We start from the raw sequence: 26,466 nt of genomic DNA on the forward strand, positions 1-26,466 counted from the left end.
GCTCGAGGGGCCAAATGGCCTACTCCTGCTCTTAATTCGTATGTTCATATGTGGCAATCCTATATAGGAACACAAGAAAACATGGGACAAAGAAAATCTATTGAGCCTGTATCCTATCATGGACCTAATCCACCTATTTAATTTCTGCAATTCTCCAGTTGTGGCCGAGCTATGAAAACCCATGAAAAATTTCCCTGCATGACAACAGTGGCAACACTTTAAAAGTACTTTATTGGCTGTAAAGCATTTTTGACATCATGAGGTGGTAAAAGGTGCTAAATATTCTTTCTTTGTCCCCAAAAGACAGCAAAGCAAAACTCATCAACTCGCCTCTGCACCTCATCACACTCCATTAAAGATAATCATGAATTTAATTTTTAAAAAAGATTTTAGTTTAGAAAGACATAAGTAAGACAAAGAACAAAGCAATAGATTGGATAAAAAAGCTAATTTTGAGGGGATGTGAGCGGAACTAGGGAAGGTAATCTGAAAAAAAATTTTGACAGACAAATAGAACAGCAGTGAGAAACATTTAAAACGGTGATTAATACAGTCCAGGAGAAATATATCCCACGAATAAGGAAGAACAAACTAGCTGGTAATGAAACACTATGGATGAATAAAGAAATAAAGCATACTCTAAGTACATAGACAATAAAGGAGAGGATGACAAAAGGCAATATGAAGAGGTTAGGAAAGAAGTAAAAAAAAATTAAGAAAGCAAAGAGGAATTACAAAATTAAATTATCAAGGAATATAAAAATAAATAATAATGTATTCTACAGACACATAAATAACAAAAGAAAAATCAGGATAGGGATAGGGCCACTAAAAGATATACATGATAAACTCACAGGTAATGACAGCGAAATGGCAGAAATATTGATTAGTTACTTTGCCTCAGTATTTACCGGGAAGACTAACGTGGTGGGCATGACCGTAGAAGAAGAGATGAAAAAAGATATAGAGACATTTAAGATAGAAAGGGGGGAGATAATTTATAAACTAATCAAACTTAGAGAGGATAAACCCGCTGGTCTGGATGGATTGCACCCGCACATATTAAAAGAAGTTAGGGAAGAGATAGCAGAAGCACTATTACATATATATAAAAATTCATTAGAAAAGCGAATAGTGCCAGAGGACTGGCAGACAGCTAATGTGATTCTGATATTTAAAAAGGAAGATAGAACAAGTCCAGGGAACTATCGACTAATTAGCTTAATGTCTGTGGTAGGAAAGATAATGGAATCTTTACTCAAAGATGTAACAGAAAAACATCTGGAAACCAAAAATAATAAACAATAGTCAACACAGATTTCAAAAGGGAAAGTCATGCTTGACCAGCCTTATTGAATTCTTTGAAGAAGTAACAGAAAGAGTAGACAACGGTAATGCAGTAGATGTAATACATTTAGATTTTCAAAAGGCCTTCGACAAGGTACTGCATTGTCGACTCATGACTAAGGTCAGAACATGTGGAGTCAGGGGACGTGTAGCAGAATGGATAGCAAGTTGGCTACAAAACAGAAAACAGAGCATGCGGGTTAACAGTAGCTACCCAGACTGGCAAAAGATGGGATGTGGTGTTCCACAGGGATCGTTGCTGGGACCACAGTTGTTTACAATTTGGGAATCGGAAGTAAACATAGAAAATAGGAGCAGGAGCAGGCCATTGAAGCCTGCTCCGCCATTCAATATGATCATGGCTGATCCTCTATCTCAATACCATATTCCCACTCTCTCCTCATACCCCTTGATGCCTTTTGGGTCTAGAAATCTATCAAGCTCCTTCTTAAATATACTCAGTGACTGGGCCTCCACAGCCTTCTGTGGTAGAGAATTCCACAGGTTCACTACCCTCTGAGTGAAGAAATTTCTCCTCCTCTCAGTCCTAAATGTCCTACCCTGTATCCTGAGACTGTGACCCCCCTCATTCTGGAGCCCCCAACCAGGGGAAACATCCTCCCTGCATCCAGTCTGTCTAGCCCTGTCAGAATTTTATATGTTTCAATGACATCCGCTCTCATTCTTCTGAACTCTAGTGAATACAGGCCTAGTCAACCCAATCTCTCCTGCCATCCCAGGAAGCAGTCTGGTGAACCTTCGCTGCACTCCCTCTATGGCAAGTATATCCTTTCTTAGGTAAGGGGACCAAAACTGCACACAATACTCCAGATGTGGTCTCACCAAGGCCCTGTATAACTGCAGTAAGATATCCTTGCTCCTGTACTCAAATCCTCTTGCAATGAAGGCCAACATACCATTTGCCTTCCTAACTGCTTGCTGCACCTGCATGTTTGCTTTCAGTGACTGGTGTACAAGGACACCAGATCCCTTTGTACATCAATATTGCCCAATCTGTCACTATTTGAATAATACTCTGCCTTTCTGTTTTTCCTTCCGAAGTGGATAACTTCACATTTATCCACATTATACTGCATCTGCCATGTATTTGCCCACTCACTCAACTTGTCTAAATCTCCTTGAAGCCTCTTTGCATCCTCCTCACAACTCACGATCCCACCTAGTCAGCAAACTTCGAAATATTACATTTGGTTCCCTCATCCAAATCATTGATATATACTGTGAATAGCTGGGGCCCAAGCATTGATCCCTGCAGTACCCCACTAGTCACCGCTTGCCACCTTGAAAAAGACCCATTTATTCCTACTCTCTGTTTCCTGTCTGTTAACCAATTTTCAATCCAAGACAGTATATTACCGCCAATCCTGTGTGCTTTAATTTTGCATACTAACCTCTTATGTGGGACTTTATCAAAGGCTTTCTGAAAATCCAAATACACCACATCCACTGGTTCTCCCTTATCTATTCTATCAGTTAGTTCCTCAAAAAACTCCAGTAGGTTTGTCAAACACGATTTCCCTTTCATCTTTGTCTAATCCCATTGATATTTTCTAAGTGTCCTGTTATCACATCCTTTGTAATAGACTGTAGCATTTTCCTTACAACTGATGTTAGGCTAATCGGTCTGTAGTTCCCTGTTTTCTCTCTCCCTCCTTTTTTAAATAGTGGGGTTACATTTGCCACTCTCCAATCTGCAGGAACTGTTCCATAATCTATAGAATTTTGGAAGATGACAACCAATGCATCCACTATTTCCATGGCTACTTCTTTTAGCACTCTGGGATGCAGATTATCAGAACCTGGGGAGTTATCAGCTTTCAGTCCCATTAATTTCTCCAGCTCTTTTTTTTACTAATACTAATTTCCTTTAATTCCTCCTTCTCACTAGACCCTTGGTTCCCAGTACAATTTCAAAATTTGCAGATGATGCCAAATTAAGGGGGGTAGTTAATACAAAGAAGGAATGTTTCAAACTGCAAGAGAACATTAATAAACTTGCAGAATGGGCGTGTAATTGGCAAGTGGATTTCAATATCGATAAATGTAAAGTGGTGCATTTTGGTCGGAAGAATAAGGAGGCCACATACTGCTTGGACAATAGAGTCTAAATGGGATAGAGGAGCAAAGGGATCTCTGGGTACGGATACTCAAATCACTAAAAGTAGCGACACAGGTTAATAATGCCATAAAAAAAGGCAAATCAAGCACTGGGGTTCATTTCTAGAGGGATAGAATTGAAAAGCAGAGAAGTTACATTAAACTTGTATAGATCCTTGGTTAGACCACAATTGGAGTACAGTGAACAGTTCTAGTCTCCAAACTATAGAAAGGATATAGAGTCATTGGAGAGGGTGCAAAAAAGATTCACAAGGATGATACCAGAACAGAGAGGATATACTTAACAGGAAAGGCCGAACAGGCTGGGGCTCTTTTCTCTTGAAAAGGGGAGGCTGAGGGGTGACCTGATAGAGGTCTTTAAGATAATGAAAGGATTTGATAGGGTAGAGGTAGAGAAAATGTTTCCACTTGTGGGGTAGTCCAAAACTAGATGATATAAATATAAAATAGTCGCTAATAAATCCAATAGGGAATTCCGGAGAAACTTCTTTATCCAAAGAGTGGTAAGAATGTGGAGCGCGTTACCATAAGGAGTAGTTGAGGCAGATAGCATAGCTACATTTAAGGGGACACCAGATAAGTACATGTGGGAGAAAGGAATTGAAGGGTATGCTGATAGGGTTATATGCAGTAGGGAGGGAGGAGACTTCTGTAGAACTTAAACACTGGCATAGACCAGTTGGGTCGAATGGCCTATTTCTGTGCTGTAGTTTCGATGTAACTTGATGAAATGTTGTCACTTCCATGTGACAATAATTACATCTGGACCTTCTTCCTCCACAAAGCAAAAAAAATAATTTACTTTTTCCACCCTGGACAGGATTTCCTGTTGTAATTATGTCTGCAGATAAACATTGGAGCACAGGCACTTAGTGGCAGTAGTGGTGCCAATAACAGCATGTTGTATTCCATCAATGTTAGCATTTAAAAAAAAGGGAAATTCCAATGACTGATGGGAAGAGCTGTTAACCCACCCTTGTCAAAGGGACAAAATCCAATAGTTGATGTTCAAGGAAGTGGGAAATTGGAAACCTGTACAAACTCACTTATAGCACTACTGCCTGATCAAACGCTATATTACTGACAGCGGAAGGACCCCCTCCCCACCACCAATGGAAGAACCGCAGCCATTGTAACTAGGGCTCTCCGTTACCTTTTTTATGACACTCATCGTTGCTTTATGCCAGGGACTCAGTTCCCACTTGCAGCAACAATGACAATCCTGGACTTGTGACATCCATACCACAAGCTTATCAATTCCCTGCCTTTTGTCAGTTTGAACACTGTTTTTTAAAAATTACTCACAAACTTTTTTGTGTAGTTGTGTAGCTGGAATGACAGTTACATAAACAATTAAGTGTTTCTGTGTATTTATTTCCTGCAAACTATTATTATTTTGAGGATTGAATGTCTAAACAAACAATAAAATATGCCACCACAATAGTGTTTGAGTTAAAAGTTTTATAATTCTTCATAATGCAGTGATGCTGAGGACTTTAGAATGGTAAATGTTCTCGGCATTGGATAATGTTAATCAAAACAGGAATTTGCTGTTTGCAATTAAGCAACAAGCCCAAAAAAAAAACTTCGGCATTCAGCATACTCTGGAATCCCACAAACAAAAATGTTCAAAGAATACAGTTTCAAAAATAATATAAAGAGCTCCCGTTAAAAAGGCATTGAAGGTTACCCGTTGCTGAGCCGTGTGATACAAGACATACTCTGTAAGGGAGGCAAACCACACATTTATTCTTTCCTTAATGATAGTCTAAAATTACAGACGGCACAGCATGGGTTCCATTTATTCAGTACAAACTGCAGAAACTGTAAACACAAATGATTCCCACAGCACGGAGATGCAGTAAATCAAAATCTATTCTCAGCTGAATACCCAGAAGATGGAAACCTACCAGCTAAGGTTCTACATGCTTCATGGATAGCCATAGTGATTCCAGTGGGCCTCAATTTATCTGCTTATCTTGGGTCTCTTTCAATAGTTTACACAAGTCAGTCAAAGAGATACAGAAGTGAATATTTTGTGTAGTTTTTTTTGTTTTCTTCTGCATGGAGGAGTCATTTGGTTTTTTTTTGTTTAATGGTAGCGCGCAATCCCCTACAGGAGAATTCGGACTCTAGAATGGGGAGCTTTGGTATTTATAATCTGTCAGGCAACATTAAGCAAAAGGATTCCCAGTTGTCTGAATAACATATATGTATGTTCCCTACCAAAAACATGTGGTCTGATTTGGAAATAACTTTATGCAGTACATTCCCACTTGTACAAGTTCTAAACATCCTGCAGAACACAATCAAACTCTTTCAGGATTTACTAATCTTATTGTGCATTTCAAATCTCAAAGAAGCATTAAATTCATTCGCTTACTGTATAACAGTCCTCGGTTTGAGCTTCAGGAGTACTCAAGTGCCCGAACAAGGACTGGAAAATTTTCCTTACTAACTAGCCTAAGGCATGTTACTTTCCAACTTTTCAGAAGGAGCTGAGGAGGGGAAAAAAAACAAAGCAACTCGGCCAGCTTGCAAGTAACATCTGTGTTTTTATCCCTCCACCTCTAATCCACTGTTCTTTTTCTGCTGCCTTAGTGCTCCTGACTTTTCTTCACTTTAGACCTCTTCCCTTCCCTCTGCCTAGCTCCCTCTCAACCAAAACTATTATTTTCTCAATTTCTTCTGGATGAAGTTCACGTAATCATTTCTAGTATTCGGGGAAATGTCGATTATCTGCCTATTTGATAAATCGCCCCTGAATTAGCGTAGTTTCATACTCCAGTAGGAATAGAGATGTGGAACTTATAATTGTCACATGCGCATTCGTACTAAACTAGGTAGTAAAAAATTACTATCTGGACAGGCAGAGTGGAGCACAGGTTGGTGACATGTGAAACTGCAGTCTTGATCAGGAAGGCAGAGAGGAAGTAAAAATGAGCATTCTAAATATAAAAAAATACTCCTGTTATATAATGGTTTTTTGTCTTTAAAGTGTAAAATCTTTTTGGCAAACATTAATAAATTCATTAGGAACAAACATGCTGGAGGTATTGGGGTAGGAGTTGGTATGCTGGCGTAAAACGGGCACAAAGCATACCAGTTGAGCAGTGGGACAGCCTGAGTCCAACCAGTGCAGGCATTGGTCCCACTGCTAAATTCGTGGTGCCCTTTTATTAGACATCCCAGGCGTTAGGCTCCTTAAATATGTAAATTAGGGGCTTAGCACCCATTGAAGGACCCCATCCAGAAATGAGCTGCCAACGACTGGGGCAGACGCGGTTCTGCCCCACTCAGGACTCTTCAACAGCCCCTGTGGCTACCAACAAAAAAAAGTTTCCGGTGTAGCATGGACGAGCAGGAATGCCGAGTATGCTAATGAGGCCCGAGGACCAATTTCCATCGAAACTAGCCCAGACCAAAATCTACCCCATTATGGGTCCTCCTGTACTCATGGTTGAGTTCCTTCTGTTAGTCTAGGTGTCCAGTTTGCTTTGTGAGGTGAGGAAAAGCTGAAAACATCGTGCAACAGGATCAAAATTCCACTGCACATTTCACAAGTGGAAGAAATAATCCAATCAAGTGGTATGCTACGTAGAGGATAATGAATACCCAGGATTGCAGGACAGCAACCTGCTCATGGGATTTAAAAGACTTTAAACAGCAAGGGTGAAACTCGAGCAGGTTGCACCCTTGATCAGATGACAAATTATCTGGTCATTATCACATTGTTGTTTGTGGGACCTTGCTGTGCGCAAATTGACTGCCACGTTTCCTACATTACAACAGTGAACACACTTCAAAAAAAGTACTTAATTGGCTGTAAAACACTTTGGGATGTCGCATGGTTGTGAAAGATACTGTATGAATGCAAATCTTTCTTTTTTTTTTAATCTGAACCCTCAGATTTGATTATCGCAGGATCACAACAGAATTTAATATAGATTCTGATGCACAGCAGAGTAGTCACAAGCAGTTCAACATCCATGATTGCCAATACAGTAAGTTTCTGATCTCAGCCATGCTGTCGAGGGATATGGAGAAAATAAGGCCGAACGCATCTCCAAAGGAAGGGAAAAGTATAGGGAAAGTCACCTGGGGCTGCCCATGCTCACACACCTCAGAGCAAACAGTCACACAGCAGAGAGCATATTGCTTACCTGGTGGAGGAGTGGTAAGATTCAGAGGGGGAGACGGATGGAGACAAAATAATTTACTAAATTATATAAAACAAAAATATATCTTAAAAGTTCTATGAAGCACTGCTAGTGTTTCTGATATGCAGGTTTCAGTTCTGTTGTCCAGGTGTCCTATATTCATCTGTGACAAATTGAACCAATTTACAGGTTCCTTAATAGTAGACCTTTAATTTGAATACAACATACTTACAATCTACTGAGTCAGTAAAAAAAAAATCACCATAGGATTAGATTACAATGAAAACTTAACATTCTACTGAGAAGAAAGAAACACGTCAAGAGAAAAAGAGAACAACAAATTATGTGACAGTGACAGAGAGCTCCTTCCTAAATATACTCAGTGAGACAGGCAAAGAGTAAATTGTAAACAAATACGTGCTTTATTCCACTGGCATGAAATAATGAAATACAAAGAACTTCCTCGGTCAGAATTGAGGACTACTTACTTTAGAGAAAATGAAGCAACAATTCAACACTTGGGTATTACAAAATTCCTATTCCCATCTCAGTTATCATTTTATTTGCCCCTCAAAGTCTCTTTCAGTCATCAATTTCCAACACGAAAGGCACGGGAACATTGCCTCAAGCTTCTCCCTCCACTACCAACTCCATGCTGCGTTTAGCTGACAAGATTCACAGCTGCAATAAGATCTGCTCCACCAACACGATCCACTCAGCTTTCACAGATATCCTGCCTAGTGTAGCACCTGATGGAAGCAGCACTAGGCTGACAGGCTACCCTGACAGGCAGTCCAGACATTTGTGGGTAAATTTTAACCCTGAAGAACGGATGGGTTGGAAACGGGGGGCAGTGCAAATTTTAGAATTTGAGAGTGGGAACGAATCCCGGCTCCAACCCGCCAACTTCCGTGTTCGACCCAGATGCATCTGGGTGTGTGCAAGCTTCTGGAACCTGGAAGTCCGATCGGCTTTATGACACTTAAAGGTGCAATTAAGGTAGTTGAAGCAATTAAGGGCATTAAATTTTAATGTATTGAGGTTGACAATGATTTTAACTCTACCTGAACGTGTCTCCCGTGGCCTCTGAAAGACGCTATGTAAACGGAGGCAAGTTGCAGCTGGCAGCCATTTGAACCTTTAACCCAGTGACTGACATATGTGAAGAAAAGGTAAGTTTTTGCAGCGGGGCAATCAGTTCTCTCAGACAAACCTTTGGCTGGGAATTCTTTGTGTTTAGACAGAGATTTCTTGGTTCACACTCAGAATTCTTGTGTTCACACATATTTACCTACATTTTGGACCCCCTCAAACTGACACCATCAGGATGGGGGGGTGGGATAATGGATTTATCCAGCAGTACATCTGAGGAGGAGGCACATCACGGCGTGTAGTTTCGGGAGTTGTAGCTCCACAAGACAGAGGTGCGCCACAAGGACCTGCAGAAGAAGAGGGGGGACTAACGGAGGGGCTGACGTTGCAGGAGGCACTACCCTCATGAGAGGGTCTACAGGCAGAGGCTGAGCTTCCTGGACCTCTCTGAGGAGCAGTGCCTACGAAGGCTCAGAGTAAGTCGCCAGATGGTCAGACATCTGCACACTCCTTCATGTAGAGCTGCTCCCAGATGGGCCTGGTGGTCACGCATTGCCCGTCGTAGTTAAAGTCACCACTGCCCTCAATTTCTTCGCCTCCGGATTCTTCTAGGGTGCCACCGGTGACATCGCCAGGGTCTCTCAGTCGTCTGCACATAAGTGTATACGACAGGTCACGGATGGCTTGTTTGCCAAGGCATCCGACTACATCAACTTCCCCCACGATGACATCAGCCAGACTAAGAGGGCAGTGGGTTTCCACTCTCTGGGCTGGCTTCCCACGGGTGCAGGGCGCAATTGATTGCACACATGTAGCAATCAGAGGACCTCCACATGAGCCAGGAATGTTCATCAACCGAAAGGGATATCACTCCATCAATGCACAGCTGGTTTGCAACCATCAGAGGAGGTTTCTGCAGGTGTGTGCCAAATTCCCTGGCAGCTGCCAAGATTCCTTCATTTTGCGCAGATCGAACATCCTGGCCCTCTTCCACGCACAAGACAGACTTAAGGGCTGGCTCCATGGAGACAAGGGATATCTCCTGTCTATGGCTCATGACACCTGTGAGAAACCCCACCAGCGAGGCACAGAAACGACAGTCACATCACCACCAGGTCTGTCAATGAACAAGCCATAGGACTGCCCAAGGTGCGCTTCAGGTGTTATAAGACTGGATAGCCCGGTGGTGAAGGATAGAATACTAGAGCCTGGTCTTCAGTTGCTTCCAAACCTTTATTCACAGAGATCCCCCTTACACACACCCCACACCTTAGATAAGCTCTCATATAAATGGATACAAGAGAGTCCCCAGTTGACACACACAACCTGAATACAATTAACACTAATTGATTTAAATCACATAATACAATTAACACAGGTGCCTGGATTGATCTGGGGGAGCCCTTCAGTACACACCAACGAGGGTTTGTAGAATGATAGTCGTGTGCTGCGTCCTGCACAACATCACTCAACAGAAAGGGCTACCGGTGGATGAGGTCCCATGGGCTAATGAAGCAGCCGCACCTGCCATTAACATTGAAGAAGAGGAGGAGGAGGTGGACGACAGGTAAACCATTGGCAGAGCAGCAGCTCACCTGGCTGCTCGTGATGCCAGTGAATCACTCATAGTTGATAGATTCTCATAGGGAGATCTGCAAAGTGAAGGTAGTCAAGTTCTCAGACCAGCTTGAACTACCACCAACACCACCCCCCATCCCTGAAGTTGCACAAAACATTCCTACAACTACTCATACACCAATTGTAAACGCACCCAATGTCTCGCCATTCATGATGAAGCACATGAAAGGGCGCTTTCACAAAAGGGACTCAAGAATGGACAAGACGTGGTAGTGGTGGTGAGAATTATAACATTAATGTGCATTCAACCAAAAACAAATATAAATGAAAAACATAACAGGCTGCCAGACACCCTTGATGATTACATAACCTTAGCCTTCCTCGTCCTACCACTTCTATGTGGTGCATCCCCTGTGGCTGCAGCAGAGGTAGTGGCCGGTTGCTCAGGTTCATGCCCTGACTGCTTAGATACTTTCGGCCTACACCCTCTGGGTTTTGGAGCCTGTAAGGGCTCCTCCAAAGACTGCTCCACCTGCACCTGCGCAAGGGCAGACTCGGCCACCTGGAGAGGAGGCAGCATTGCGAGCACCGGATGGGGGGGTGGGCACCAGGTGCTTTGAGTGGTGTCCCCACTTCCATGTCCCCTTTTGCCATCACCCCTCTCCTGGGCCAGGCCCACATCACTCCTACCACCCTGCTGGACAACAGTTTGGTGGACATGATGCCTTGTAAGGCCAGAGCTAATTTTTCTGTTTGCCAGTTTAAGGCAGCAGAATGTTGTTCACCCTGAGTATGCACGGGCGTTGCTAGGGCCTGACCTGACTCATTTGTGAGCTGTGCATGAAGCACAATGGAGGCTGCCGTTCCCTCCATCGCAGACACTCCGGCACGTACCTGCGCCATCAGTCCACTAATGCTGGTGGTAGACTCCTCCATCCTCTGCGCTAATGTGGAGACTGAGCGTGGCACATCTTCCGGTACGTCGCAAAGGTGTATCTGTACTTCGATCAGTTTCCTTTTCCACAATGGCCCCTGGGGTTCAGCATCTGTGCCCAGCTGAGCAGAGCTCGGAGAGGAGTGCACTCACTGACGCAGACTCTCCACCGCTGCCCCTGCCACCAGTGTCTGCTCATGCTCCCTTATGTGTGGTAACTCACTAGTGACAACCTGTCTAATATGACCCACTGAGGTGTGAGTATCTGCGCTGATGCATGATTCACTAAGATGTGACGGGGCGCCCTCAGAGGCATGGAGCTCCTCTGAGGAATCGCCCTCACCACTTCGTCAATCCTTGAAGACCCTGGAAGAGAGCATACAGCAATATTAAGAATCATCACAGAAGTAATGTTGCGATGAGCATACTGAGGTGTGTAACAGGCCAATCATTGATAACATCAATCCATGTTGTGTATGAGGGATGTTAAAGATCTGTCACCAGACATTTGCGGAGTGCCAGTCTCAGCATCCCCGACGGCCAGGCATTCCACCATTCGGCTGATGTCCAAGGCCTCCTCCACCGCCTCTGGATCACTAAGGGTCACTGAGACTGATTCCTGCGATGGTGGGATTGTCATATGAGGAGAGATTGAGTAGACTAGGTCTGTATTCTCTAGAGTTTAGAAGAATGAGAGGTGATCTCATTGAAATATACAAAATTCTTACAGGGCTTGACAGGGTAGATGCAGGGAGGATGTTTCCCCTGGCTGGGGAGTCTAGATCCAGGGGTCACAGTCTCAAAATAAGGGGTAGGCCATTTAGAACTGAGATGAGGAGAAATTTCTTCACCCAGAGGGTGGTGAATCTTTAGAATTCTCTACCCCAGAGGGCTGTGGAGGCTCAGTCATTGAGTACATTCAAAACAGAGATCGATAGATTTCTAGATATTAAAGGCATCAGAGGATATGGGGATGGTGCAGGAAAATGGCATTGCAGTGGAAGATCAGCCTTGATTTTGTTGAATGGTGGAGCAGGCTCGAGGGGACAGATGGCCTACTCCTGCTCCTATTTCTTACATTCTTATGTTCTATTTGTGGTGTCCCCCCTCCAGTCCAACTCCTCTCCTTTGCATTTTGTGCTCTCTTCTCCTACAAGGGCAGAAAGTACAGATGTATGAGGGTGATGGGGTCACCCGATGGATGCATTGCTCTGGGTCAGGCTGACAATGAAAGAGATGCATCAGAGAGTGAGTATCAGACAGACTGAAACATTGCATCAGGATTGGGGTGAGTGGGAGCGGTGGGTGCACAAATGGGGAGGTGAAGAAGTCCACAGAAAGTGAAGGTAAGTTGATAAGGAGACAAGTGTGGGAGGAGTGATGTGATGGAGTAGGCTTCGCGGGGCAAAGTGTGAGGGAGGGTAATGTGCACCACAGAATGCAGGTGAATCACTAACTGTACTCACTTTTGCTGACCTGCTTAGGTCATTGAACCGTTTCCTGCACTGCATCCACGTCAAGGCGACGGTGGTCCTGTTGGTCACCTCCGCTGCCACCTTGAGCCAGGCCTTCTTGGTGGCAGAGACAGGGCGCTTCCTCCTATCTGCCTGGTACAAAGTTTCCCTCCTGCTCCTCACAGCGGCTAACAGCAACTCCAGCGAGGAGTCACTGAACCTGGGTGCTGGCCTCCTCCTCTGCTGCTCCATCTCTTTAAATCACTCTTTTCTCCCTCAAATCCCATAGTTGCAATGGCCATTTAAATAATCCAGGTCCCAGCAGGTCATTCAGCTGCACAGTGCGCCCGCTGCACAGCCTGCAGACGTAAAATCCAGAATCCATACTAAGGGCCTTCAATTAAGTCGTGATCGCTCGGGAAACGGCACTAAAACTTTTTGTGCGTTTCCCATGCGCACATTGCTCCCCCCCCCCCCACCCCCCCCGGCCTCCTGCTGAGATACCGCCGGTATGTTAAAACTTACCCCTGGGAATCAATAGACTCACAGGGTTGCTAAGCAAACAGCTAAACCAACTGGGGGTAGATGTTGACTTTGTGCGATAGTGAGAGTGAGTCAGCAGCCAATTTTACATCTCTCTCCCAATTGGCTGCAATGGAAATAAAAATCGGGAGAGATGTAAAACGAGCTGCTGACTCGCTATCACCCGTTTTACACTATTGCATAAAGTCAAGATCTGCCCCTTGGTCTTGAGATTGCTCAGAATTTACAGCTTGCTTTTGCAATTCTAGTTTAGCTCAATGATACAGTAGATCTTAATTTGCAACACATTATCTGTCCTCAAAGTTCATCATCTTTTAAAATGTACCAAAAAATGATGTAAATGGTGATTTAAATTTTAAGGAGTGTTTTCTGTGCAAAGCTGGGGCATCTCCATTGCCGCCTACCATTTCCTACATATATTATTTTCTGATGTGGAGATGCCGGTGATGGACTGGGGTTGACAATTGTAAACAATTTTACAACACCAAGTTATAGTCCAGCAATTTTATTTTAAATTCACAAGCTTTCGGAGGCTTCCTCCTTCGTCAGGTAAATGTTTACCTGACGAAGGAGGAAGCCTCCGAAAGCTTGTGAATTTAAAATAAAATTGCTGGACTATAACTTGGTGTTGTAAAATTGTTTACATATTATTTTCTCACAGACAAACACAAAATTTATGATGGGGTTCTGCTGGAGAAGACCCCTGTCAGAAAGTCCACTCAGTTTCAGGAGAGGCAAAAGAAGGACCTGCTCTCACAGTGGTGGCAAGATAATAGAGCTTTTCCATTTCCGAAGATATTCAGAACTCAGTGTTATGAAATGATGTGTAAATATCTGACTAAAGACTGCAGACCACTAGTGCCTGTAAGCGTGTGTGTGTGTGTGTGTGTGTGTCTGTAAGTATATGCTTGCGTCTGTATGTATGTGTGTTTCTGGATGTGTATATGTGTGTTTGTGTTTGTAAGTATATGTTTGTGTGTCTGTGAGTATATATGTGTGTGCGTGCGCGCGTGTGTAAGTGTGCGTGTGTGTAAGTATATGTGTGTATGTGAGATCCTTATAATCTACATATTTGGGGCCTGTGCCACACCAAGATTTTCATCAAGCCGACCATTAAAGTGCAGTGAAGTGTCCCTGACACTGGGCCAACCTCGAATGTGATGATGTAACCAAGGTAACATCCAAGAGGCGGTCATTTGTATCAACCACAATATAACCATGGCAGACACCATAACCACGCACTTAATAACCTGTTTTTAATGTTTACCCAGATTTGAAATGAAAAAAAAGACTGTCCATCAGCTGTTATCAAATCAGAAATGACAGTGTAGAAGAGAGTGATCCCAAAATTCCTGGGTTGTTGGAGGGCAAGAGCAAAGATTTGTGCATTTATGGGGCCAGGAATTTCTGACGGAGCTAATTTATGCTGGGATTCCACTGGAGCAGATCCCCAGCAGAAATTCCACTCAGTTTCAGGGCGGGCTGAAGAAGCACATTCCCTCACAGTGGTAGCCATGTGCAAATGACAGAGTGAGGACAGGATGACATCATCATCCTAAATTCTGTGACATCCACCTTCCCATCTGCCCTTGAAAATGTGCGCCACTGTTAAAATGCACAGTTTGCCAGGACCCATTCATCACGGTGAAAGGGACACTGCTCACTGAGATTGCTTGGCCATATCTTGGGACTCACTATAGGTATCGCAATTTCTTTTTCACTCCTACATTCAGGAAGCATTTGTTTAATTCATTCACGGGATGTGGGTATCACTGGCAAGGCTAGCATTTATTGTCCATCCCTAGTTGCCCTGAGAAGGTAGCGGTGGGCCTTCTTCTTGAAGATACAACTGAGTGGCTTGCTACTTCAGAGGGCAGTTAAGACTAAACAGAGTGGAGTCACACAAGCCAGAGGCTAAGAACGGCAGGTTTCTTTCCCTAAAGGACATTAATGAACCAATTAGATTTTTCTTAACGGCAATTCGGCAGCTTCATGGTCACTTTTACTGGTATTTTCCGGATTTAAAAAAAACTGAATTCAAATTCTCAAACTGCCATAGTGCGATTTGAACTCATGTTCTTTGGATTACTAGTCCAGTAACATAATTACTACATTACTGTAGTAATTTCAAAAGAATTGCTGAGTTCAGATCGGAGGGTTGCACAGTGAGCTTCCCAATGGAAATCCCACTTTACATGATCTATATGCAGGAGGAAGTAGAGCCGGAGGCTGTAAGGGAAGCCAGACCATCCCAGCAGCCAGACCTGGGTGCACTTTCCGAGACCTTTCCCAGGAGCTGTGTGTCAAGAAGCTGTGCTTCATTCACAAAACTTTGGAGCAGCTCTGTTTGGTGCTACAGCCCAAGCACGGCTGGCTTTCACTGTTGCACAGAAAGTGACCACAGCTCTCTACTTTTATACATCAGGCCCATTCCAGGGAGCCACAAGGAACTTTAGTCAGATCAGCCAACCTGTTATGCATTAATCTATCAGGCAAGCCTTTGATGCCCTCTTTTCCAGGGGAGCTCAATTTATACAATTGGACAGTGCTCCCATACAAATGACTGAGAGGATCATCAAATTTTTCAGCACTGCTGGTTTCCCCAAGGTTATCAGGGCTATTGATTGCACCCATGTGACATTGTAAACCTCCATATTTATGACCCCACAACGGCTTCCATTCCCTAAATGTGCAGCTCACTTGCGATAACAAGGATAGCTTCTTGCATGCAAATTCACAACATGCTGGGAGCTGCCATGATGCTTTTATATTTTGCTAGTCCAGTGTCTCAGCTCTATTTCAGCAGCAGAGGAAAGGGCCATCCCCATGGCTCATGATAGCTCTTTGTAAGACCACCAGTACTGCAGAGGAGCATTACAATAAAGCACAAATTAAGACAAGTATGAGAATTAAGCAAACCATTGGGGTGCACAAAAGAAGGTTGAGATGTAGATAGATCTGGGGGTGTCTAGCAGTATATTCCCAGCATCCCAGATTATATGGCTGGGGGGGGGGGGTGGTAGCGGGGGTGGAAGAGGGGGACAGTAGAGGGGAGGAAGTCTTTAGTCAAGATGCTCCAGCCATCGTAGTGTGGGGCAGGCTTGATGGACCAGCTGGTCTTTTCCTGCCCATCGATTTTGTATGTTCGTATTCTTTCGCAAATTGTGGTAACATGTTTGCAAAGAAGTGATGGCAGATGTCAGAGAGCTTGATGATGTCACTACTGATGTTATAGACCCACCCCATGACGAATAGGAAGCAGATGCAGCATCACCTAAGAGACAGATTCGTTCGACACACCTTCACTAATGAATGGAGCACTATTAATTGGAAGTTTCAGCCCATCAAAGATCTGCCTCCTCTTACCAAAATCCTTACAGTCTATATAAAATCCATACATCTCACAACTAGCCATCACATCCTACTCCTAAGCCTCAACATCATGTTTTCCATTGCCATACAAGATGACTAAACACCAAGCAGTCCTTACATTAAATATTGCAGTGTTTTATTACAACTATTTACAAAACATCATTTTTTTTCCATCATTGGGCACACCCCTTGAGATCACATGAGTTTTTCTCTGCCATATTCAAACTTCTTCTACATGCTACCTGGGGGCCTCAGATCTGAGATAGACGGTTGCTGCAAAACCTGCTGCTACAGAGCCTCTTGGGATGGAGGAGGCCCTTCGCTCAGAGTCATTTAGTCCTGGAATAGAAACAAGACATGTTGACTCCTTGTTATGGGCCCCTTCGCAGTCTGGACCTGCAAAGGTGAAGGCTTCTGTGGGGAGATGATGGAGCGCTCCTCTGTGATGCTGCTGTCAGGGGATGCACAGCCTCTGAGGCATGCACACCACTTCCCCAATAGTGCTGGGAACAGGCTTCTGGTTACCAGTAATCAGTGGGAAGACAGACCCCACAGAACCTGAAAGATCCTTAAATACCTGGGAGTGAGTCAACCAAATATCCACTGGTCCCTCCGGGAAGCTGTGCTGTGTACTTTGCAATCCGGTTGACAATGACCTCGCCAGATGTCATTCAACGCCTCCACATTGAGTAGACTGACTGGCCTGGATCTCTGAAGAAGTGGGGGAAGGTTTGTAGATGAGTTGAACACCTCACAGATTTTGGAACATAGCATGGCAGTGGTCTCCACTGCTATCCCAGCCATTTGTCACACATCTTGGGAAAATTTACGCAGACTGTTCCAAACACAGAGGGTAGTTCGATGCTCAAAGGTCCTGTGAGTTGCCGTACATCCATTTGGTGTAGTAAGTGGCTTATGTTGTGAAAATCTCTTTGGTTCTGCAACCATCCTTCTCTTCATGGCAGGACTCCTGAGATCATCATCCGTTTGCTCTGTAGCCAGGAACTGACTTATTTTACACCTCTGCTCAACTACATGGGGCTCCACTTCCACATTTGCATCTTCTGTAAATTCTCCATCTACTCTATCTGTACTCCGCCCCCTCGACTGACTATCTCTGGGCTACTGAGTGCAACTGAGAGGGAAAATGGTCGCAGTGTTGAGAGGTAGAGGGGACTGAAAGATCTTGCTCTTCAGTAAACTTAGCCAATAAAAGGAGCAGTGAGAGCGGAGCTGAGGGGGTCAATAAAAGGAGTGGGGAGAGCGGACCTGAGGGGCCAATAAAAGGAGCGGGGAGAGCGGACCTGAGGGGTCAATTAAAGGAGCGGGGAGAGCGGAGCTGAGCGGCCAATAAAAGGAGCGGGGAGAGCAGACCTGAGGGGTCAATTAAAGGAGTGGGGAGAGCGGACCTGAGCGGCCAATAAAAGGAGCGGGGAGAGCGGACCTGAGGGGCCAATAAAAGGAGCGGGGAGAGCGGACCTGAGGGGTCAATTAAAGGAGCGGGGAGAGCGGACCTGAGGGGTCAATAAAAGGAGTGGGGAGAGCGGAGCTGAGGGGGTCAATAAAAGGAGTGGGGAGAGCGGACCTGAGGGGCCAATAAAAGGAGTGGGGAGAGTGGACCTGAGGGGGTCAATAAAAGGAGTGGGGAGAGCGGAGCTGAGGGGCCAATAAAAGGAGTGGGGAGAGTGGACCTGAGGGGGTCAATAAAAGGAGTGGGGAGAGCGGAGCTGAGGGGGTCAATAAAAGGAGTGGGGAGAGCGGAGCTGAGGGGTCAATTAAAGGAGTGGGGAGAGCGGACCTGAGGGGCCAGTAAAAGGAGTGGGGAGAGCGGACCTGAGGGGCCAGTAAAAGGAGTGGGGAGAGCGGACCTGAGGGGCCAGTAAAAGGAGTGGGGAGAGCGGACCTGAGGGGCCAATAAAAGGAGCGGGGAGAGCGGACCTGAGGGGGTCAATAAAAGGAGTGGGGAGAGCGGAGCTGAGGGGTCAATAAAAGGAGTGGGGAGAGCGGACCTGAGGGGCCAATAAAAGGAGTGGGGAGAGCGGACCTGAGGGGGTCAATAAAAGGAGCGGGGAGAGCGGACCTGAGGGGCCAGTAAAAGGAGTGGGGAGAGCGGAGCTGAGGGGTCAATTAAAGGAGTGGGGAGAGCGGACCTGAGGGGCCAGTAAAAGGAGTGGGGAGAGCGGACCTGAGGGGCCAGTAAAAGGAGTGGGGAGAGCGGACCTGAGGGGCCAGTAAAAGGAGCGGGGAGAGCGGACCTGAGGGGCCAATAAAAGGAGTGGGGAGAGCGGAGCTGAGGGGCCAGTAAAAGGAGCGGGGAGAGCGGACCTGAGGGGTCAATTAAAGGAGCGGGGAGAGCGGACCTGAGGGGCCAGTAAAAGGAGCGGGGAGAGCGGACCTGAGGGGCCAATAAAAGGAGCGGGGAGAGCGGACCTGAGGGGCCAATAAAAGGAGTGGGGAGAGCGGACCTGAGGGGCCAATAAAAGGAGTGGGGAGAGCGGACCTGAGGGGCCAGTAAAAGGAGCGGGGAGAGCGGACCTGAGGGGCCAATAAAAGGAGCGGGGAGAGCGGACCTGAGGGGTCAATTAAAGGAGCGGGGAGAGCGGAGCTGAGGGGCCAGTAAAAGGAGTGGGGAGAGCGGACCTGAGGGGCCAGTAAAAGGAGTGGGGAGAGCGGACCTGAGGGGCCAATAAAAGGAGTGGGGAGAGCGGACCTGAGGGGTCAATTAAAGGAGTGGGGAGAGCGGACCTGAGGGGTCAATAAAAGGAGCGGGGAGAGCGGACCTGAGGGGCCAATAAAAGGAGTGGGGAGAGCGGACCTGAGGGGGTCAATAAAAGGAGTGGGGAGAGCGGACCTGAGGGGCCAATAAAAGGAGCGGGGAGAGCGGACCTGAGGGGCCAATAAAAGGAGTGGGGAGAGCGGAGCTGAGCAGTGAAATCAAAAGAAGACAAAAAGTGAGGTCACAGAGGAGCAGCGAGGGTAAGTCAGTGTAAGGATTCAGTTTATTGATAAGTGTTTTTAGTGGTTATTGTGTTTAGTGGTCAGTGTCTTTCGTGGTCAGTGAATTTAGTGGTGATTACTGTTTTTAAATGGATAGTTTGTTCGTGTAAGTTAAAAAGCCTTAAAACTAAACAGTTAAAAAGAGCAGGAACCTAGTATAAAGTAGATAAATTAAAGTTTTTTTTAAAAAAACTAAAAAAAAAACAAGTCAACTAATTACATAAAATCATATATATTAAACAAGGTTAGATAGGGACGGCAGGGCAGGTGGGGTGTTGTAACTGCAGCGTGTGGGAGTTGGTGGAGAACAGCGAGATCCCGAGCAGCCACATCTGCAACTTGAGGAACTTTGACTCAGAGTTGTTGAGCTGGAGTCCGAGCTTCAGACATTGCGATGCGTCAGGGAGGGGAGAGTTACCTGGATACTATGATCCAGGAGGCAGTCACACCCCTTGGGTGTGTTTAGTTGTTTAGATTTGGTCAGTGGTCAGGAACAGGAGGATGCGACTGCGAGTCAGGCAGGTATAGGGTCAGTCTTTGCCCTTGACCAACAGATACGAGGTACTTGCTACCTTTGTGAATGAGAACAAAGACTGCAGGGAGGATGGGCAAACTGACTTCGGCACCGTGGTACAGGAGGCCATTCAAGTGAGGGGGGAGTAAAAAGGAATGTGGTAGTGGTAGGGGATAGTATAGTCAGGGGGATAGATACTGTTCTCTGCAGCCGCGACCGGGAGTCCCGAAGGCTGTGTTGCCTGCCCGGTGCCAGGGGTAAGGACATCTTCTCGCGGCTGGAGGTGAACTTGGAGCATGAGGGGGAGGATCCAGTTGTCGTGATCCACGTAGGAACCAACGACATAGGTAGAACTAGGAATGGGGTTCTGCTGAGGGAACTTGAAGAGCTAGGGTCTAAATTAATAAGCAGAACCTCAAAGATAATAATCTCTGGATTACTACTTGAGCCACGCGCAGAGGGTCAAACAGATCGGGCAGTAAAATGCGTGGCTCAAAGAGTGGTGTGGGAGACAGGGGCTTCAATTCATGGGGCACTGGCACCAGTACTGGGGAAAGAGGGAGCTGTTCTGTTGGGATGGGCTCCATGTGAACAGGGCTGGGATCATTGACCTGGCGAATTGAATAACTAGGGCGGTAGATAGGGCTTTAAACTAAAAAGTGGGGGGGGAGGGTTCAGGTGAGGGGAAATTTATAAATCTAAAGAGAAAAGTCAAGGCCACAGATCAGTATAGCGATTTGGGTAAAGATAAGCAGAGTGTGACAGGAAGGGACAGAGAGTTTAACGGTAATAGTGCATCAGTGAATAAGGTCAAATCAGGGAAAAACAGTAAAAAGTTAAAATTAAAGGCATTTTATCTGAATGCACGAAGCATTCGTAACAAGATAGATGAATTAATGGCATAAATAGAGATAAATGGGTTTAATCTAGTAGCCATTACTGAGACTTGGTTGCAGGGTGACCAAGGTTGGGAACTAAATATTCCCGGGTACTTGACTTTTTGAAAAGATAGGCAAAATGGAAAAGGAGGGGGGTAGCCTTGATAATAAAGGATGACAAAGACAGTAGTGAGAAAGGATCTTGGCTCGGAAGATCAGGAAGTAGAATCAGTATGGGTGGAGATAAGAAATAACAAGGGGCAGAACAAGCTGGTGGGAATAGTTTATAGGTCCCCTAACAGTAGTTATACTGTTGTACAGAATATTAATCAAGAAATAACAGGAACTTGTAACAAAGGTAATGCAATAATCGTGGGGGTCTTTAATCTTCATATAGACTGGGCAAATCAAATTGGCAAAAGTAGTTCAGAGGACGAGTTCATGGAATGCATTTGAGACAGTTTCCTAGAACAATATGTCATGGAACCAACCAGGGAAAAGGCTATTTCAGATCCTGTCTTCTGTAATGAGACAGGGTTAATTAGTGATCTCATAGTAAAGGATCCTCTGGGGAAGAGTGATCATAATATGATAGAATTTCACATTGATTGTGAGAGTGATGTACTTAAGTCTGAAACTAGAGTCTTAAACTTAAACAAAGCCAATTACATAGGTATGAGGGGCGAGTTGGCTAAGGTTGATTGGGAAATTAGATTAAAAGGTATGACGGTAGATAAGCAAGGCAAACCCATTTAAAGAAATATTTCAACATTCTCAACAAATATACATTCTATTGAGGAATAAAAAATCCAGGAAAAGTGATTCATCCGTGTCTAACTAATGAAGGATAGTATTAGATTAAAAGAAGAGGCTTATAATGTTGCCAAGGACAGTAGTAAGCCTCAGGATTGGGAGAGTTTTAGAAACCAGCAAAGGATGACCAAAAAATTGATGAGGAGGGAGAAAATAGAATGAGAGTAAACGAGCAAGAAATATAAAAACAGATTGTAAGAGCTTCTACAATTATACAAAAAGGAAGAGAGTAGGTCCCTTAGAGGCTGAGACAGGAGAAATTATAATGGAGAATAAGGAAATGGTAGAGACATTGAACAGATATTTTGTATCTGTCTTCACAGTAGAAGGCACAAAAAACATACCAGAAATAGTGGGGAATCAAGGGGCCAACAAGAGTGAGGAACTTAAAGTAATTAATATTAGTAAAAAAAAGTACTGGTGAAATTAAGGGGACTAAAAGCTGACAAATCCCTTGGACCTGATGGCAGACATCCTAGGGTTCTAAAAGAGATGGCTGCAGAGATAGCAGATGCATTGGTTTTGATCTTCCAAAATTCCCCAGATTCTAGAATGGTCCAAGTGGATTGGAAGGTAGCAAATGTAACCCCGCTATTCAAGAAAGGAGGGAGAGAGAAAACAGGGAACTACAGGCCAGTTAGCCTGACATCAGTCATCAGGAAAATGCTGGAATCCATTATTAAGGACGTAGTAACAGGGCACTTAGAAAATCATAATATGATTGGCAGAGTCAACACGGATTTATGAAAGGGAAATCGTATTTAACAAACCTACTGGTATTTTTTGAGGATGTAAGTAGAAGGGTAGATAAAGGGGAACCCGTGAATGTAATATATTTAGATTTTCAAAAGCTGTTCGACAAGGTGCCACACAAAAGGTTGCGACACAAGATAAGGGCTCATGGGATTGGGGGTAATATATGAGCATGGATAGAGGATTGGTTAACAGACAGAAAACAGAGAGTAGGAATAAATGGGTCATTTTCAGGCTGGCAGGCTGTAACTAGTGGGTTGCTGCAAAGATCAGTGCTGGGGCCTCAGCTACTTACAATCTATATTAATGACTTAGATGAAGGGATTGAGTGTAATCTATGCCTAGCTTTGTATCATCAGCAAACTTGCATAAATTACACTCAGTCCCTTCATCCAATATTAGCGGGGAGGCATGATGGCAGCGGGGGGGCGATTGGGCATGTGGCAAACCCGCATGAACCAAACTTACCGTTTCCAATGCGATCGCACATTGACTGATAGTGGTTAACATCCTCTCCGGGTTTCGCGCCCGGCAGCTAGCCTGATTGACACAGGCTGGCTGCCATCAGGAGCTGCAACGTGAGGGGGGGGCGAGAAAGAGGGAGAGCCAAACGTCATCCGGCGCTGGAACGGAAGACCCGGGGGGGAATGGAAGATCCGGCGCTGGACTGGAAGATCGAGGGGGAAGAGGGGAAGATCGGGGTAGGTAGAGGGGAAGATTGGGGTGGGTAGAGAGGAAGATCGGGAGGGTGAGATTGGGGGGGGGGGGTGGAGAACGGGGGAAAATCGGGTGGCTGAAGAGGGGACATAGGAGCGGGAGACATAGGACATCGGAGCAGGTTTCAAAGGTAGGTTCATTTAGTGTTTTCACTTCATTCCATGGTTTTTTATTTAATGTATTTAGTTTCTTTTTCCCTGATCGGGCCCGCGTGAATCAGAAGTGGTGGGCAAGCCGCCCAGGTAAGTTGAAAATCTTTCTAATCTCTTCATCTGTCACAGGTAAAGCGCCTTAAGTACCTCAATGAAGTACATTTGGCTCTTTAACTGTCATCTCGCCGGCTTTAATTGCCGGTGGGACTTCCATTTTCGGGTCGCCTGCATGCACATAGGTGAGCACAGGTTTCCTGGAAAACTTGGAAGTCAGCGGGTTGGAGCCAGCTTCCAAACCCGAACGGAGTTTGCGCGATTTTCGGAGCCCCCCTTCCCCAAAGCACCCACATTTGTCTCCTAAAATCACCCCCAAAGAGTCTTCAAAAGGATATAGACAGGTTAAGTGAGTGGGCAAAAAGGTGGCAGATGGAGTATAATATGGGGAAAGGTGGAGTTTATTCACTTTGGTAGGAAGAATAGAAAAGCAGAATATTTTTTAAATGGTGAGAAACTATTAAATGTTGGTGTTCAGAGAGATTTGGGTGTCCATGTACATAAAACACAGAAAGTTAAACGCTTGTTGTACCTGCATGTTAGGAAGGCAAATAGTATATTGGCCTTTATTGCAAGGGGGTTGGAGTACAAGAGTAAGGAAGTCTTGCTGCAATTGTACAGAGCTTTGGTGAGACCACACCTGGAGTACTGTGTAGAGTTTTGGTCTCCTTACCTAAGGAAGGATACACTTGCCTTAGAGACGGTGCAACGAAGGTTCACTAGATTGATTCCTGGGATGAGAGGGTTGTCCTATGAGGAGAGATTGAGTAGAATGGGCCTATACTCTCTGGAGTTTAGAAGAATGAGAGGTAATCTCATTGAAACATATAAGATTCTGAGGCGGCTTGACAGGGTAGATGCTGAGAAGCTGTTTCCCTGGCTGGAGAGTCTAGAACTAGGGGGCATAGTCTCAGGATAAGGGGTCGGCCATTTAGGACTAAGATGAGGAGGAATTTCTTCATGCAGAGGGTTGTAAATCTTTGGAATTCTCTATCCCAGAGGGCTGTGGATGCTCAGTCATTGTGTGTATTCAAGGCTGAGATAGATACATTTTTGGACTCTAAGGGAATCAAGGGATATGGGATCGGGCGGGAAAGTGGAGTTGAGGTTGAAGATCAGCCATGGCCTAATTGAATGGTGGACCAGGCTCGAGGAGCCGTATGGCCTACTCCTGCTCCTATTTTTTATGTTCTTAAGTTCTCCTTCGTCTCCTCAGCTTCCAGAGGAAACAGACAGTTCAGTACTGTTAACTTTGGTGAGCTTGAGTACCATTCTATCTTAATTATCTACTTTGTGGCTCTCTTATGGGAAAAGTGTTAGCTGATGAAGATATTGAAGAATACATAGAAACAATAAATGTAAACATTCTCATAAACTCACTGAAGGCAGAGGCTCCCACATCTCAATCCCCCAAATGTCAGGCCAGAATTGGAGCCAATTAAGGCCATTACCGCCTCTTCATGTGCTGTTAAATGCCAGATGTTGGCAACATCCTCCTCATTATTCTTTGCAGGAAGTCACAGAGCTATATCCTCACTCATATAGTATATAAAAAACTGCTTTAATTTAATTCTATCTAACCAAAGAGATTTTCACAATGTAAGCCACTTACTACAGGAAATGGATGAAAGGCAACTCACAGGACCTTTGAGCATCAAAGTACCCTCTGTGTTTGGAACAGTTCTAATTATACCTAGAATTTTAAAATTATTTTGATTTAATTAATTGTATTCTGTATAAACAGAATACACATTGGGAATGTGCTATCTGATCTTCGTCTCTGCTGGAATAAATCTTGTAGCACACATTTCCCCATGGAGTTATTCCTTATATTTTTTGCGCTGTTTTATTGGAGTGAACATTTGTTGCACACAGGATTAGTGTCAAGGGTCTATTGCAACACAACATTTACCAGGCTGACTGTATGGTGGCACGTTCAAACTCACCAGGAGTGCCAAAATGTGCTTTTTTTTATCTCAAGCCAGTAGCTAATTTGGTTAATCTCTCAAAGCTGTTCTGCATATAATGATAATCCTTTTCCTGCTGAATAAACAGGAGTTCCAAACAGTTAGCATGCCAAACACCAGGACTACCACTCTAGTGGTTCATTTGGCAAAAATAAAATGAATGTTTAACAACGTAATGATTGGGTTCTTTAGCCTCTTTCCTGGGACATTACTTCATTCTAGACAGTGGACAGGGGTTCACTGGGGGTGATCACAATGCAATGATCTAGCCAAAGGGTTCTGATGATGTCATAAACGTAAGCAAAACACAAATAATTTAGTGCTATCATTGGAATTCCCTCAATTAGTTTACAACCTCAAAATTACTCCCAGTTTCCCAGTTACCTGCTATTTTTTCTAATAAAATACATATACAGGTTCAAATATATCTGAGGATTTTATGCAGTTTTCTGCCTGCACTGGCTGTCTATGAACCCCATGTCACTGATGTGTGATGGAGATGACACAAGGATTGTAGCATCTCTGCACTATGTGAAGAATAATCAGTAGTCGATTCCACCTCCTGTATCCAGAATTCTGCCCACTCTTAAGATTCGAGTCATTTCTAAATCTCAACCAAACCAATTTGAATTAATCTGCACCTTCTTAACATGTGTCCACGTGGGATCAGTTGTTGCTTTGTGTGCCCACCTCTCCATGAAGTGGCAAGCATTACAGTCAATTCAAGCTGAAGATGCCAGATTGCACCACTAAGAAATCTAGATCTGCAGTTGAAGATGAGATTCCCTTAATGGGCTCAAGCCCAGCATTAGTGTCTGTCTAGGCTACAATGCCATTTATATAAACTGCCTGCACCAAGTACCTATTGTGCCCAGAAGCATCAGCAGTAACTCAACCAGCTTTTCAAGGCTGTTGGAATCTATCAAATAGACACAATGGATTTGGGCCTCTTGAAGTTATTTGTCACTCAAATGTTTTTCATTCAGAGCCAGGTTTATTACA

General features: G+C 44.7%; 1 protein-coding gene across 4 annotated transcripts in view; it reads right to left on the reverse strand.

The window, feature by feature from the left end:
* Positions 1–26,466, reverse strand: part of rbms3 (RNA binding motif, single stranded interacting protein) — a 1,271,925-nt gene that overhangs the window by 688,172 nt on the left and 557,287 nt on the right. The window lies entirely within an intron of this gene.

This window comes from Heptranchias perlo, chromosome 2 (genome assembly GCF_035084215.1).
Source record: "Heptranchias perlo isolate sHepPer1 chromosome 2, sHepPer1.hap1, whole genome shotgun sequence".
Lineage (NCBI taxonomy): Eukaryota > Metazoa > Chordata > Chondrichthyes > Hexanchiformes > Hexanchidae > Heptranchias > Heptranchias perlo.